At 43.9% G+C, this 17048-nt stretch overlaps 1 protein-coding gene across 9 annotated transcripts in view; it reads right to left on the bottom strand.

The window, feature by feature from the left end:
• LOC134342652 (syntaphilin-like) overlaps nt 1–12637 on the bottom strand; it is a 62258-nt gene extending 49621 nt beyond the window's left edge. For 7 of the 9 annotated variants that reach the window (XM_063041038.1, XM_063041037.1, XM_063041031.1 and 4 more), the window contains exon 1: nt 4096–4133. The gene's annotated coding sequence lies outside the window, so the exon portion shown is untranslated. Of the gene's footprint in view, nt 1–4095; nt 4134–5374; nt 5520–12515 lie in introns of those variants that run through there. The other 2 variants (XM_063041029.1, XM_063041036.1) reach the window with 2 other exon arrangements.
• Between the last annotated feature and the right edge of the window lie 4411 nt (nt 12638–17048).

The raw sequence follows: 17048 nt of genomic DNA, 5'->3' as shown, positions 1-17048 counted from the left end.
CCGTCTAAGCTTGGCCTATGAATGACTTTAGACCCAAAGGAATATCGTCTGACGTGACCAAACAAGTGAAGAAACTCCAGGGAACGAGGTCTATGTCAAGAATTTGCAAAATTTGCAGAGTGAAATGGAACTTAAACTACTAGACAGAGCAACATGAGCAGATACTTAAATGATTTCTTAAAATATCAATCAAGTGATTTATGACTAAGACAATGCTCTGTACATTTTTTTAAACAAGGTTAACAATATCCAGTGGACTTCATTAATAATAAAAATAAATGGCTCAAAAGGAGAAGAGGAAGATGACCCTGACATTTCTGCGTGGCATGGGTAGCACAGTAGTGTAGTGGTTAGCATAACACTTCACAACATTAGCAACTCGGGTTCAAATCCACCAATGTCTGTAATGAATTTGTACATTCTCCCTGTGACTGTGTGGGTTTCCTCTGGGTGCTCCTGTTTCCTCCCACATTCCAAAGATGTACAAGTTAAGGTAAACAAATTGTGGGTGTTCTATGTTGGCACTAGAAGCATGGTGATGCTAGCAGGGTAGTCTCAGAACATCTTTGATCCGCTGTTGATGCAAAAGACACACTTCACTGAAAGTTGAATTTGTATTCCAACACTGTGGGTCCAAGGACCTGTTCCTGTGCTGTACTGTTCTACGTTATGAAGTACATGTGATAAATGAAGTCATAGAGTCACAGAACACTACAGCACAGAAACAGGTACTTTGAGCCATCTAGTCCAGGCCTACTTCCAACGGCCTGCACACAGACCATAGCCATCTATAACACTCCCATTCATGTACTTACCCAAACTTCTCCTTTGTTTCATCGACCACACCCAGACCATAGGCCTCCATACCCTCTGAGTGAAGAAGTTTCCCCTCAGTTCCCCTTAAACATTTCACATTTTACCCTTAACCCAAGACCTCTAGTTGTAGTCCCATCCAATCTCAGTGAAAAAAACCTACTTGCATTTACCCTATCAATATAATTTTGTATACCTCTATCAAATCTTCTCTCAATCTTCTACATTCCAAGGAATAAAGTCCTAACCTATTCAATCTTTCCTTATAACTCTGGTCCTCCAGACCCGGTAACATCCTTGTAATTTTTTTCTGTACTCTTTCAACCTTACTTTTGCACAATACTCCAAAATTAGACCTCACCGATGTCTTATACAATTTCAACACATTATCCCATTTCCTGTACACAGTACTTTGATTTATGAAAGCCAATGTGCCAAAAGCTCTCTTCTACCTAATCTTTATCTTTATAAGATAAAGAACTTTAAGATTAAGATCTTTATAAGATCTTTATAAAATATCAATCAAGTGATTTACGGCAAAATAGCTCGATATCTTTTTAAAATTAGGCCAGCAATCCAGTAGTCTTCATTAATAATAAAAATGTCATTGTTAATTGAACGTATCAGACTCCATTGAACAATAAAAGATAAACACAAGGGATTCTGCAAATGCTGGAAATCCAGAGTAACACACACAAGATGCTGCAGGAACTCGGCAGGTCAGATAGCATATATGGAAATGAATAAACAGTCAATGTTTCAGGCCTTGACCCTTCATCAGGACTGGAAAGGAAGGGGGAACATGCGAGAATAACTATTAAATATCAGTGTGGGAGCAAAATGGAGCACTCGGAGAAAACCCACACAATCATGGGAATAATTTATAAGCTCCTTACAGATTTTATTTCTATTTAGAGATACAATGTGGAAGCACAGCCCAGCAACCCCCGACAATCCTGATTTAACCTTAACCTAATAACAGGACAATTTTCAATGACCAATTAACCCACCTGGTATGTCTTTGGACTGTGGGTTGAAACAGGATGATCCAGGGAAAACCCACGCATTCCGTATGGAGAATGTACAGGGATTCCTTATAGAGGACTCTGGAATTGAACTCCAAACTCCGATTACTGAAGCTGTAGTAGTGTTGTGCTAAACACTACACTACCTTAACACCCAATTCCTCCCAGACAGCAGGGGAATTGAACCCCAATCACTAGCACTGTAGCACTAGCCTTATTCTGGATTCACCCCCTTCTTTTCTAGTCCTGATGAAGAGCCTCAGCCCAAAATATTGACTCTTTATTCCTTTCCATGCTGTAAATGCTGCCTGACCTGCTGAACTCCTCCATCATTTTGTGTACAGCAATAAAAGATGACTCCCAATCCTAAGAATGTTTGGAAACATTAAAAGAGAGAGAGGTACCTGGAGGGTAGAACTGAAGGGCTGCAAGAAAATTAATCTCAGGGTAGTATATGATGATGTATACATAGTTTGATAATAAATTTACTTTGAACAAATGATTCAGTTTTCAGAAAACTGAATTATCTTGGAGTTCAACAGAATAAATTGGTTAATGAACCTTTCAATCCAGGATTGACTAACTACAAAACTGTCCAGTGAGGTCTTCTCAATGGGAACTTTATTCTCAGGATGAATCTGAGGCAACACAGTCCACCAGTGCTGGTCCCCGGAGGTACATGGTAAACAAAACATCTCAACTTGCGTATATTAGCCTCCCGGGAGCCACGGTAACGTAGAGATTAGCACAACACTATTATGGCTCGGGGCGTTCTGGAGTTTGCAGTTCAATTCCGGTACTGTCTTTTAGGGGTCTGTGCATTCTCCCCGTGAAGCGCTATGGGTTTCCCAAAGATGTATCGGTTAGTAGGTTAATTAATTGTAAATTGCCCTGTGGTTGTTGTTGTTTCTTTTGGCGCATCGGGTGGCATTTTTGCCATTTCCTTTGCATCTGCTTTTTTTTTGGGACGCCCAGTTGCTAGCTCGACGCTCAATCCAGCACGGATGGAAACGGTGCAAGGAGCCTGCCGGATTCAAACTCGCCTCGAAGTCACCACCGGCCGGCTACCCTGCGATTAGGCTAGTGTTAATATAGGTGGTTTGCTGGGCGGTGCAGCTCACCGTTCGCGACGTATCTCTAAATAAATAAAGTCGGCCAGCCCTCCAACACTCTCCATCATTCTGCTGTCGTACCTCACTGCCTGGCAACTGTCCAAAAGAGACCCAACTCCAAGGTTCGATAGCAAAACGTTATGCCCTTGGGGAGGTGTCAATCTTGAATCAGGTGGGTTTGGGTTTTTATCCTATAGCACGGCGATCGTTAGTGAAATTCTGGATCTCCGAGGAGGAAAAAGACACTGTGCCAAATGAAAACTTGCGCGTCCTAACCTCTGGACCCAGCAAAGGGCTTCACAGTAAATGAAACATCTCCCAAGTGCAGTCACAATTACAACACTGAAAATGTTCAGCAGCTAATTTCCGTACAAGCTGCATTTTGATTAGGACTGGAAAATTTTCTCAAAGGATTTATACAATCGGCCAATTCAGAAACATCAAGACGAAGTATTAGAATTTAGATAACCATTTCAAGACCAAATTAACAGTACTAGACAAGCAAATACTGGCTCCCAAAACAGAGAGAAAACCAGAGTGACAGAGTATGTGTGTGTGTGAGAGAGAGGGGTAGAGAGAGAGAGACAGAGAGGGGAGGGAGGGAGAGGGGGGTACAAAAGCAGAGAGAAATTCAGAGGGACGCGGTGGGGGGGGGCAGAGAGAGAGAGATCGAGAGAAACAGAGAAAGAAAAGAGTCGGAGACACGGAGAAGCGGCGGTAGATGCAGGGATGTTGCTGCGTGCGCCGGGCCTCGGCGGCAGAAAACGAGGAGCGTGGAAGCGAGCTGCAGGGTTCAGCATCAGAGGCAGACACACATACACACACGTCTGGAGTGGTGCAGAGACACTGCAGTACAGGAAGCGGATTCACCACTAACCGACCTCCGTTCAGTACCCAGCAACCCCACCTCACCCTGGTTTTCACTTCGCAATAAAACTGCTTTCTCCTAACCAACTTCGAAGCCTCCTCGTTGGTTTAACATTTAAATTTATTAAATGTTTATTTAGCAGGTGAGATTCGATCATCGCTCACCGCCCCACACAATTTACATTTTACAGCTAGCCTGACAACGAGCGAATGGGTCATCATCACCCCTTCCTTTCAGTGCGATAGATGACCCATGCAATGTACAGAAAGTCACTTACCGACTATGCCGGAGCCCTGCTTGGCGAGGTTACCTCTGGGAGGGAGGGAGGGAGGGCGACTCCCTCCTCCCCCAACCCATGGAGCCCAGGAGCTGCGTCTCGCCGTCCCTGCGTGCGCCACCGCGTCGGAGTGCTGTCGGAGGGTGGGGGGGGTGGGAGGATAGGGGCATAAGGAGATTATGGGGGATGGAGGAATGAGGGGGAATGGAGGATAAGGGGATGGGGATGAGGTGGGATGGGAGAGAGGTGGATGAAGGGGTATGGAGGGATAGGGGATGAGGGGTGATTGGGGATGGGGTGGGGGGAATATAGGGGTCATGAGAGGGGTGGGGGATGCGGGAATATAAGGGGATGAGGGAATATGGGGGGATATAGTGGTGATGGGGTAGGGGTGATGGAGGGGTTCGGGGGAATTAGAGATCGGGGTTGGGGATGGGGATTAGGGGATAGTGGAGATGAGGGGAGGTTAGTGGGGGATGAGGGTGGTTAGAGGGGCTGAAGGGGTGAGGGGGAGGGGGAAAGGAGGATAAGGAGAATGGTGAGATGGGAAAGGGAGGATGGTTGAGGCGGAGTGGGGAGAGGGGTTGAGAGGTATGGGGGAAGGGCGTATGAGCAGAGATGGGGGATGGGGTAGAGGGTGTGAGGGTTGTGGGGGATGAAGATGAGGAGGGGGATGGGGAGGGGAGAATGAGGGGCAGGGTGATATAAAGGGGCAGAGGGAAGGGAATGAGAGAATGGGGATGAGGGGGAGGATGAGGAGAAGGGTGAGAGGGAAGGGGTTGAGGAAGAGGATGAGAAGGGTGAGGAGGAGGATGGGGAGGGGGAATGGGGGAGGATAAGGAGAAGGGTAAGAAGGAGGGGAGGATGAGAAGGGTGAGGGGGAGAAAAGGATGAGGAGAAGGGGAGGGGGGATGAGGAAGAGGGTGAGGGGGAGGGGGAGGGTTGGGGAGGATGGGGGACGGGTAATGAGGAGGAGGGGTGTTTGGGGGAATGAGGGGTAGGATGGGTTTATCCTCATCTGGACCCTCTCCAATGCTAGCACATCTTTTCCAAGATAAGGAGCCCAAAACTGTTCACAATACTCAAGGTGAGGCCTCACCAATGCCTTATAAAGCCTCAGCATCACATCCCTGGTGCATTAATATCCAGTGCATTAAGACACTGAAACAATAACAATGCAGAATAACGTATTACAGTGATGAAGAGAATACAGTGCAGGTAGCCAATAAGATGCAAAGGTGCAGCCACTATTTACATATTTGAAGAGGCATCTCCTCACCTTCTTGTTGCAATCTGTAAGCGAGGGAGACATGTCCCTGCTAGCTTTACTCCAGCGCCTGGCCTAACTGGAGGTGAGTAGATGAATACTCTGCCTGAGCTGACAGCCTGTCAATCTTCTGGGATATGTTTGTGTCTGGATAACCCTGAAAAAAAAGCATAAGATTTCCACAGGTGAACCTTGGGCATTGCAGGGGATAAATTGGATCTTGGACGCTGAACCTGGATAGTTGTTTAGTAATTGTAGTTGGTAGTGACTTGTATCAGATAATAAGACGTAAGAGCAGAATTAGACCATTCATTTATCATGGCTGATCCCTGATCCCACACAACCCCACACACTGCCTTCTAACCATATCCTTTGATGCCCTGACCAATCAGGAAACTATCAACTTCTGCCTTAAATATATCCGTGGGCTTGGCCTCCACCAGTCTGTGGCAGAGCATTCCACAAATTCACTACTCTCTGGCTACAAAATTCCTCCTTACCTCCATTCTAAAAGGTTGTCCCTCAATTTTGAGTTTATGCTCTCTAGTTCTGGATACCCCTATCATAGGAAACATCCTCTCCACATCCACCCGATCTAGTCCTTTCAACATTTGATAGGTTTCAATGAGATCCCCACGCATTCTTCTAAATTCCAGTTAATACAGGCCCAAAGCTGCCAAAAGCTCCTCATATGTTAACCCTTTCATTCCCGGAATCATCCTCATAAACATCCTCTGGACTCTCTCCAACGACAACACATCCTTTCTGAAATAAGGGGCCCCAAACTGTTGGCAAAACTCTAAGTGTCCTCATAATCTAATCTTAAAAAAAAGTGTGGCCTGATGAGTGTCTTATAAAGCCTCAGCATTATCTCCTTGCTTTTATGTTCTATTCCCTTGAAATAAATGCCAACATTGCACTTGCCTTCTTTACCACAGACTCGACCTGTAAATCAACCTTCTGGGAGTCTTGCACGAGGACTCCCAAGTTTCTCTGCACCTCTGATGTTTGAACCTTCTCCCCATTTAGATAATAGTCTGCACTATTGTTCCTTTTACCAAAATGCATTATCATCTATTTCCCAGCACTGGCTATCTGCCACTTTTCTGCCCATTCTTCCAATTTGTCTAAGACCTGCTGCCATCTCATTGCTTCCTCAGCACTAGCGACCCCTACACTTATCTTCGTATCATCCGCAAACTTGCCACAAAGCCATCAATTCCATTATACAAATCGTTGACAATGTGAAAAGTAACGATCCTAATACTGACCCCTGAGGAACACCACTAGTCACTGGCAGCTAACCAGAAAAGGTCCCTTTTATTCCCACTCGCTGCCTCCTACTTGTCAGCCATTCCTCTATCCATGCCAGTATCTTTCCTGTAATGCCACAGGATTTTATCTTGTTAAGCAGCCTCTTGTGTGGCACCTTATCAAATGCCTTCTTAAAATCCAAGTAAATGACATCCACTGCCTCTCCTTTGTCAATCTGCTTGTTACTTCCTTGAAGAACTCAACAGATTTGTCAGGCAAGATTTCCCTTCACAGAAACCATACTGACTTTGACTTATTTTATCATTAGTCTCCCAGTACCTGGAAACCCCATCCTTAATAACAGGCTCCCACACTTTCCCAGACACTGAGGTTAGACTAAATGGCCTATAATTTCCTTTCTTTTGCTTTCATCCCTTCTTAAAGAGTGGAGTGACATTTGCAATCCTCCAGTCCTCCGGGATCATGCCAGAAAAATCATCACCAATGCGTCCACTATTTATTCAGCAACCTCCCTCAGGACACTGGGATGTAGTCCATCTGGTCCAAGTGACTTATCCACCTTAAGACCTTTCAGTTTGTCTAGCACTTTTTCCTTTTTAATAGTAAAGGCACTCACTCCTGCTTCCTGATACTCACGGACCTCTGGCATACAGCTAGTGTCTTCTGCAGTGAAGACTGATGCAAAGTACCCATTAAGTTCATCTGCCATTTCTTTTTCCCCACATTACTACCTCACCACAATCATTTTCCAGTGGTCCAATATCAACTCTCACCTCCTTTTCACTCTTTATATAACTGAAAAATTTTTGGTATTCTGCTTTATATTATTGGTTAGTTTGCCCTCATACTTCTTCTTTTCCCTTCTTATAGCTTTTTTAGTTGTCCCTTTGTTGGATTTTAAAAGCTTCCCCAATCATCCAACTTCTCACTCACGTTTGCTACCTTATATGCCCTTTCCTTGGCTTTTTACAGTCCTTAACTTCCTTTGTCAGCCACGGTTACCTACCCCCGCCATTTGAGAACTTCTTCCTCTGTGGAACATATCTATCCTCTGCCTTGTGAACTATTCCCAGAAACTTCAGCCACCTCCACTCTGCCATCACCCCCGCCAGTATGCTCTTCCAATCCACCTGGGTAAGCTCCTCTCTCATGCCTCTGTAATTCCTTTTATTCCATTGCGATACTGATACATGTGATTTATGCTTCTCCCACTCAAACTGCAATATGAATTCAATCATACTATGATCACTGCCTCCTAAGGGTCCCTTTACATTAAGTTCCCATATAAGATCTTGGTTATTGCACAACACCTATTACAATTGTGACATTGCCCTTATTACATACCTTTTCTTTGCAATCTTAACCCCACATCTTGGCTACTATTTGGTGGCCTATATATGATTCCCATAAGATTTTTTTTTATCTTTGCTGTTTCTTAACTCCATCCACAAAGATTCAACATTCTCTGATCCTATGTCACCTCTTTCTAAAGATGTAATTCCATCTCTTACCAACAGAGCCTCACCAGCACCATGCCTTCCTGCCTGTCCTTTCAATACAAAATATATCCTTTGATGTTAAGCTCCCAGCTATGAACTTCTTTCAGCCATGACTCAGTGAAGCCCACAATGTCACACTGACCAATCTCTAATTCCGCCACAACTTCGTCTACCATATTCTGAATGCTATGCACATTTAAATACACCAACTTCAGTCCTGCATTCTTCACCCTTATGAATTTTGCCTCCATGGTACAACTGAACTCTTTGCTCTGTCTGCATTTGTACCCAATCATTAGCTTGACCTTTCTCACATTCATGTTACACCCATCATCTACAAACCCCATTTCCAGAAAAGTTGGGACATTTTCCAAAATGCAATAAAAACAAAAATCTGTGATATGTTAATTCACATGAACCTTTATTTAACTGACAAAAGTACAAAAAAAAGATTTTCAATAGTTCTACTGACCAACTTAATTGTATTTTGTAAATATACACAAATTTAGAATTTGATGGCTGCAACACACTCAACAAAAGTTGGGACAGAGTTAAAATAAGATTGGAAAGTGCACAGAATATTCAAGTAACACCGGTTTGGAAGACTCCACATTAAGCAGGTTAATTGGTAGCAGGTGAGGTATCATGACTGGGTATAAAAGTAGCGTCCATCAAAGGCTCAGTCTTTGCAAGCAAGGATGGGTCGTGGCTCACCCCAATGTGCCAAAATTCATGAGAGAATTGTTAGTCAGTTCAAAAGGAACATTTCTCAACACAAGATTGCAGAGAATTTAGGTCTTTCAACATCTACAGTACATAATATTGTGAAAAGATCAGAGAATTCAGAGACATCTCAGTGCGTAAAGGGCAAGGTCGGAAACCACTGTTGAATGCGCGTGATCTTCGAGCCCTCAGGCGGCACTGCCTAAGAAACCATCATGCTACTGTGACAATTATAGCCACCTGGGCTCTGGAGTACTTCAGAAAACCATTGTCACTCAACACGGTCCGTTGCTGCATCCAGAAATGCAACTTGAAACTGTATTACGCAAGGAGGAAGCCATACATCAACTCTATGCAGAAACACCGGCGAATTCTCTGGGCCCGAGCTCATCTCAGATGGACCGAAAGACTGTGGAACCATGTGCTGTGGTCAGATGAGTCCACATTTCAGCTAGTTTTCGGAAAAAACGGGCGTCAAGTTCTCCGTGCCAAAGATGAAAACGACCATCCAGATTGTTGTTTGCTGGGGTTCCTGTGCTGTGGAGGACGTCCTGCCTCGTCCCTGTGCTGAAGATGCCGCGCCCCAGCGGCCTCAATGACTACAGACTCGGTGGCATTGGCCTCCCACATCATGAAGACCCTGGAGAGACTTGTTCTGGAGCTGCTCCGGCCTATGGTCAGGCCACACTTAGATCCCCTCCAGTTCGCCTACCAGCCCCGACTAGGAGTTGAGGATGCCATTGCCTACCTGCCTAACCGTGTCTACGCCCACCTGGACAAGACAGCGAGCACTGTGAGGGTCATGTTTTTTGACTTCTCCAGTGCGTTCAACACCATCCGCCCTGCTCTGCTGGGGGAGAAGCTGAAAGCGATGCAGGTGGATGCTTTCCTGGTGTCATGGATTCTTGATTACCTGACTAGCAGACCACAGTACGCGTGCTTGCAACACTGTGTGTCCGACAGAGTGATCAGCAGCACTGGGGCCCCACAGGGGACTGTCTTGTCTCCCTTTCTCTTCACCATTTACACCTCGGACTTCAACTACTGCACAGAGTCTTGTCATCTTCAGAAGTTTTCTGATGACTCTGCCATAGTTGGATGCATCAGCAAGGGAGATGAGGCTGAGTACAGGGCTACGGTAGGAAACTTTGTCACATGGTGTGAGCAGAATTATCTGCAGCTTAATGTGAAAAAGACTAAGGAGCTGGTGGTAGACCTGAGGAGAGCTAAGGTACTGGTGACCCCTGTTTCCATCCAGGGGGTCAGTGTGGACATGGTGGAGGATTACAAATACCTGGGGATATGAATTGACAATAAACTGGACTGATCAAAGAACAGTGAGGCTGTCTACAAGAAGGGTCAGAGCCGTCTCTATTTCCTGAGGAGACTGAGGTCCTTTAACATCTGCCGGACGATGCTGAGGATGTTCTACGAGTCTGTGGTGGCCAGTGTGATCATGTTTGCGGTTGTGTGCTGGGGCAGCAGGCTGAGGGTAGCAGACACCAACAGAATCAACAAACTCATTCGTAAGGCCAGTGATGTTGTGGGGATGGAACTGGACTTTCTGACGGTGGTGTCTGAAAAGAGGATGCTGTCCAAGTTGCATGCCATCTTGGTCAATGTCTCCCATCCACTACATAATGTACTGGTTGGGCACAGGAGTACATTCAGCCAGAGACTCATTCCTCCAAGATGCAATTCCTACCTGTGGCCATCAAACTTTACAACTCCTCCCTTGGAGGGTCAGACACCCTGAGCCAATAGGCTGGTCCTGGACTTATTTCCTGGCATAATTTACATATTACTATTTAACTATTTATGGTTTTATTACTATTTAATTATTTATGGTGCAACTGTAACGAAAACCAATTTCCCCCAGGATCAATAAAGTATGACTATGACTATGACTCTGACTATGACTATGTTATCAGTGAAAGGTGCAAAATCCAGCATCTGTGATGGTATGGGGGTGCATCAGTGCCCACGGCATGGGTGAGTTGCATGTATGTGAAGGTACCATTGACTCTGAGGCATATATTAGGATTTTAGAGAGACATATGTTGCCATCAAGGCGACGTCTCTTCCCGGGACGTCCATGCTTATTTCAGCAGGACAATGCCAGACCACATTCTGCACGGGCTACAACAGCGTGGCTTTGTAGACACAGAGTGCATGTGCTTGACTCCTGCTGCCAGTGCAGATCCTATTGAAAATGTATGGCGCATCATGAAGAGGAGAATCAGACAACGGAGACCACGGACTGTTGAGCAGCTGAAGTCTTATATCAAGCAAGAATGGACAAAATTTCCAATTGCAAATCTACTACAATTAGTATCCCCAGTTCCAAGACGATTAAAAAGTGTTATTAAAGGGAAAGGTGATGTAACACAATGGTAAACATGCCTCTGTCCCAAATTTTGTTGAGTGTGTTGCAGCCATCAAATTCTAAATTTGTGTATGTTTACAAAATACAAATAAGTTGGTCAGTAAAACTATTGAAAATCTTTTCTCTGTACTTTTGTCAGTTAAATAAAGGTTCACGTGAATTAACATATCACAGATTTTTGTTTTTATTGCATTTTGGAAAAAACCCAACTTTTCTGGAAATGGGGTTTGTACTTGTAAACCTGCTGGCTCATCCTCTGTTGTCATACTGGTTCCATCCCCTGCCATATTGGTTTAAACCACTCCAAAGAGCTCTAATAAACCTGCCCACAAGAATATTGGTCCCCCTCAGATTCAAGTGCAAACTGCTCCTTTTGTACAGGTCCTACCTGCCCCAGAAGAGGTTCAAATGATCCAGAAATCTGAATCCTGCCCCTGCTCCAATTCTTCAGCCACGCATTTATCTGCCACCTCATTCTATTCCTCTCCTCACTGTCGCATGGCACAGGCAGCGATCTCGAGATTACTACCTCTGAGATCCTGCTTCTCAACTTCCTTCCTAACGTCCTGTATTCTGTTTTCAGGACCTCCTTCCTTTTTTTTTACCTATGTCGTTGGTACCAATATGTACCATGACTTCTGGCTGCTCACCCTCTCTTTTCAGGATATTGTGGCTGCACTCAGAAACATCACAGACCCTGGCACCTGGGAGGCAAACCACCATCCATGTTTCTTTTTCACATCCACAGGATCTCTTATGTGTTCCCTTAAATATAGAGTCCCTGTTATTGCCGCCATCCTCTTCCGTTCCCTACCTTTGAGCTACAGGGTCTGACTCAGTGGCAGAGGCAGGGCTGCTGTTGCTTCCCCCAGGTAGGTTGTCTCCCCCCCCCGCCCATAGTACTCAAAATGGAGTTGGAGGAGATGGCCACAGGGATGATCGCTGCTATCTGACATTCGCCCTTCCCTCTCCAAACAGTCACCCATTTATCTGTCTGCTGTAGCCTTGGGGTGACTACCTCCCTGTAGTTCCTGTCTATCACCTCTTCACTTTCCCTAACAAGCTGAATGTCATCGAGCTGCAGCTCCAATTCTCTACACTGAATCTAAGGAGCTGCATCTCAATGCACCTGGTGCAGATGTGGCCATCAGGGAGGCTGGTAGTCTCCTGGAAATCCCACATCTGACACCCAGAACAGAACACTGGGCCTATAGACATTTCTCAAGAGTTAATAAAGAGAAGAGAAATAAGAAATAAGGAATGAACTTACCTACTTACCTTGCCTCCACCTGTTCTTGCCAAAGCCATTGAACCAAAGCCTTACCACTCTGACTCAGACCACTCCCATAATGACCGCTCTGCTAGATAGTACCCCTCTTTTATGGAGATGGGGTTTTTAAAGCTGTTTGCCAGACTTGCACTTCTACTGTGTCTGTAGTACTCCAATTTGGCGATTTTGAGTGAGTGCAAACTGTCATGAGCTCTTTAGGCCTGTGCAGCTTGCCATAGACCATTGGGCTCCAAGGTTTCTCAAGCACTTGTATTTACTGACTGTTATCTTAACTAGAATCGTTATGCCTTTGTGCTTTCTGTTTAACCTTGTCAAGTTTATTTTGACTGGTACAGGTTTTTTTCAGTCTATGATTATTTAAAGCAATTAGAACCTATCATGGGATCCTTGTTCTGAGAATGGTTTGTCTCACGCTGTTGCTCGGTCAAAACACTGATATTCTGCTGAAATTCAAATATAAACTCTTGTTTCTGCCTCTACCCGGGTGTCTGTTACTCCTCCACACCTAGGTATAGTCGTTGCCAGCACACACCACGACAGTTAGCAGTACACCTGTGAAGTCAAAAATTAACACCTACTCGTTTTTTGTTGAAGTTTAATGTTGCTGCATTTACAAAGGTTATTAAATCCCCATAATGTTGCAGTATAAGAGCAAGGACTGTTCAGCTGGGTAACAGCGTCTTCCCCCAAACTGTGAGACTTGTGAACACCCTGATACCACCCACTATACATTATTTCTAACAGTGCCACTAACAGGATACCAATGTATATTTAACTATATGTTGTGCAGTGTATATCATTAGAGACATATTTTTATCTGTTAATATCATTTATGTTCTCTATGGAACATATGTACTGGGTTTTTGTACCTTGGTTCTTGAGGAAGGTTGTTTTGTTTTAGATATATCTATGTGTGTGGTTGAATGATAGTAAACTTGAACTTAATATTGTTATCTTATTCTATTATTTTTCTTATTGTATTCTTTATCTTACGGTGTTTTTTTTATGCTGCATCAGATCTGGAGTAACAATTATTTCATTTTCCTTTACACTTGTGTACAGGAAATGACATTAAACAATATTCAATAATGTGGCCAAAAAGGGTTCATATTGAGAACAAAACGTGAAAAATTTTATTTTATGTTACTCTGTTTAGAGATACGAGGACAGGTCCTTCTGGCCCATTGAGCCACGTCGCCGAGCTACCCACCTACTTAACATCAGTCTAATCACTGGACAATTTACAATGACAAATTAATCTACTAATTGGTATATCTTTGGATGGTGGGAGGAAACCGGAGCATCCGGAGGAAACCCATACAATCACAGAGAGAATGTACAAGCTCCTTACAGAGAATGCTGGAACTGAAGTCCAAACCCCGATGCCCTGAGCTGTATATCACCATGCTAACTGCTATGCTACCGTGGCCATGATAACGGATCACAGGGGAGGTGATTCAGAATAAGTTAGAAAACATTTTTTGCTCACTAGAGGCAGATGAGTAAACTCTCTTCCATCAAAAAGTGAGCACATACTGTACCATTTAAAATACCACTTATGATCAACCATTTTAAATGACATTAATAGGTCTGCTAAGCAGCGCATTAAGGGGCATTGAGCCAAGGTAGGTTAATGGAGTTAGAATATATTATCAGCCATGATCTTATGTAACGTTAAACATGCTCAAGAGGTTGAATTAACAATACACTTCATCATTTACAACTCAGCAATAGTAAGGAAGGGATAGAAATTTGTTCAGGAATTCAAGGCTCTTTAGTATGATGGGGTGGAGATATGTCTCTACCAAAGGAGGTGTAAAACACTCCGTCCCTCTGTTACCCTGCAGGTCACCCTTGGACAAGCTGTAGCACCTGTTTAGCCCCCTGATCAGAGTCACATGAAGCCATGGGAGCAGGTGGTGGATGGTCGTATGAGCAGCTGGTGCATATCACAAGTCCTAGTTATGCAACCACTGACGCCAGGTAGACAATCTCTGAAGAGCATTGATAATGGTTGGGATCACCTGTCTTGTAAAGACACTGCCCAGGAGAAGCCAATGGCAACTGCTTATGTAGAAAAATTTGCCAAGCATGATCATGGTTATAAACTATGATCTCCTACATCATACAACATGGCACATAATGATGATAGTGAATCACGTTCCTTAAGAAACCCTTAGGTGGGCACATAGATGATAGAAAAATGGAGGCCTATGTAGGAGGGAAGAGATAGGTTGATCTTAGAGTAGATTAAAAGTAGATTAAGACATTGTGGGCTGAAGGGCCTGTATTGTGCTGTGATGTTCTATGTTCCTGGGCCTTGGAATCAAAGTTCTCCCACAGAACATAGCAATTTTTCTTACAATTGGTTATGCAATTTCAGAGTCAATATCATGGATGAGGATTTGTAATCAGTTTTGAGCCAACCAAATAAGAGGTGTTTAGATGTTATTACTAATGTACTTAGGAAAGAATATGATAACATTGGGAAGGCATACCCTTATAGGAGTGCCAACAGATGGAGGCATAGTTAGTGGAAGAAGCAGCTCTATTGCTATTCTTTATAAGAAACAACAGAAAGGTGGGAAACACTCAGCAAGTCATGAAACATCTATGGAGAAAGAAGCAATTACTATTTCAGGGCAATGATCTTCAGCAGATGATTGATAGGGATTGGCAATAATTCAAAATCATGCAATAAATTGCAATTGCATTGACTGTTCTATGTAACAACATTAAGAAAAGCATAAGACTATTTGAACCCTTACATCTACCTGTACTCTGCTACTCACTGAAAATCACAACTTGTGTTTTACCTCATCATTTCTGCTTAAAATGTAATTTGTAAAGGTTTATAGTCAGGGAGACGCTACAAGTTCATCACCACCAGAACTACATGCCATCTCCAAAGCTTCTTTCCTGTAACCATCCAGCTTCTCAACAAAACTCACTCAGGTGTAATACCCCAGTTGTCCCTGAACAACTTCCATTAATTGGTCTTCCCTGCTCCCCTTGTTCTGTTGATAATTATTTAATCTGTTCATATGTTCACATTTAAGCTTCATTATTGACAATTGTGTATGTGACCATTCTGCTAATTGTTGATAGCTCATGGCTGTTTGCACTATTGTAAATTGTTGGTTGCTATTGTGTTATCTGTTATGGAATTGTCCTGTATTTTATGCTTGGCACTGAACCACAACCACGTATATACAATAAAGTGATTCTGATTCTGAACATAGATTACACTTTCAGACTGCTGAAGAATGTAGTCATCCTTTGTATGGCTCAGAGTCTGCCTTCAAGAAGTGGACATGAAAGGGATGTTTCCTGTAGTGGGGGAGTCCAGAACCAGAAGACACAACCTCAGAGTACAAGAATGCCCCTTTAAAACAGAGATGAGGAAGAATTTCTATAGCAGAAGAGTGGTGAATCTGTAGAATCATTGCCACAGATGGCCGTGGAGGCCAAGTCATTGGGTATATTTGAAGTGGAGGTTTTTGATTAGTCACCGCATCAAAGGTTATGGGGGACAGAGGCAGGAGAATAAGCTGAATGGCCTAATTCTGATCCTATGTCTTAAGCTAAGCTTTACTTGCTTATGATGCCCGAGCTGCTAGATGTAAAGGAGTAAGACAATCCAGGGATGTTTTTCTGCAGGTTCGAGAGATGTTTATAAATTTAATCCTATTCACCTAATGAATGTCGGCATCAGCAGCGTGGTGACACTTGTGGGCTGCATGGAACAATCATTGCTGAGTTGATTTGATGCAAGTAATTCATTTCACTTGTGAGGGGATTCAGGAGTGCCCCTAATAACTGTTTGAAGAGAGACAGAGAGAGACATTCATCATTGATGTTTTGTTTGGAAAGGAGAGAGAGACAGAGTTATTTACCACCGATATGTTGCTTTTGAAAAGAGAGAGAGAGAGAGAGAGAGACGAAGATCAACGGTTGGACTGTCACTTTAAGGCATTGGAAGTAACTTTGGATTTCTACTATGTTTGGAGTTAGAGACAGCACCGAGCAGCTCGAAGGTTGCTATGGTGACCAAAGGCAGATTGTTGATATTTCTTTAAGGACAGGTTGCCTGCTTGCACTCCTTTACAGACAAAGGAAGGAGGGACTTTTTGAATGACAGGTGATGCTCAGCCTGGTGAAATAAATGGGAAGTCAGATGATACAGACCTCAGGACACATGATCTGGACACTGAATGAGCATTGTTTTACCCGCAGAGAAAGTGGGTTTTGGAGGATCGATCCAAATTGCTATTCCATCGGTGAAGAAGGAGTTGACTGGTGGGGAGTTGTCGATGTGTCCACCCTCCCCTGGGTGATAGATCCACCACAGAAGAGCGGTCCCCCTGGTTAAAGTCACAGTCGGAGACTTGTAAAGGATTTCGGAGGACGACGAGAAGATTGACGGCATCAGCTCACCTGAAGACTCAACTCACTCTCTCTCTCTCCATCACTACTCAACTAAATACCACAAACTGAACTGAACTGAACTTT

The sequence above is a fragment of the Mobula hypostoma genome, chromosome 2 (assembly GCF_963921235.1).
Source record: "Mobula hypostoma chromosome 2, sMobHyp1.1, whole genome shotgun sequence".
Taxonomy (NCBI): domain Eukaryota; kingdom Metazoa; phylum Chordata; class Chondrichthyes; order Myliobatiformes; family Myliobatidae; genus Mobula; species Mobula hypostoma.
The sequence above is the reverse complement of the archived record's forward strand: the minus strand, read 5'-3'. Positions and strand labels throughout refer to the sequence as shown.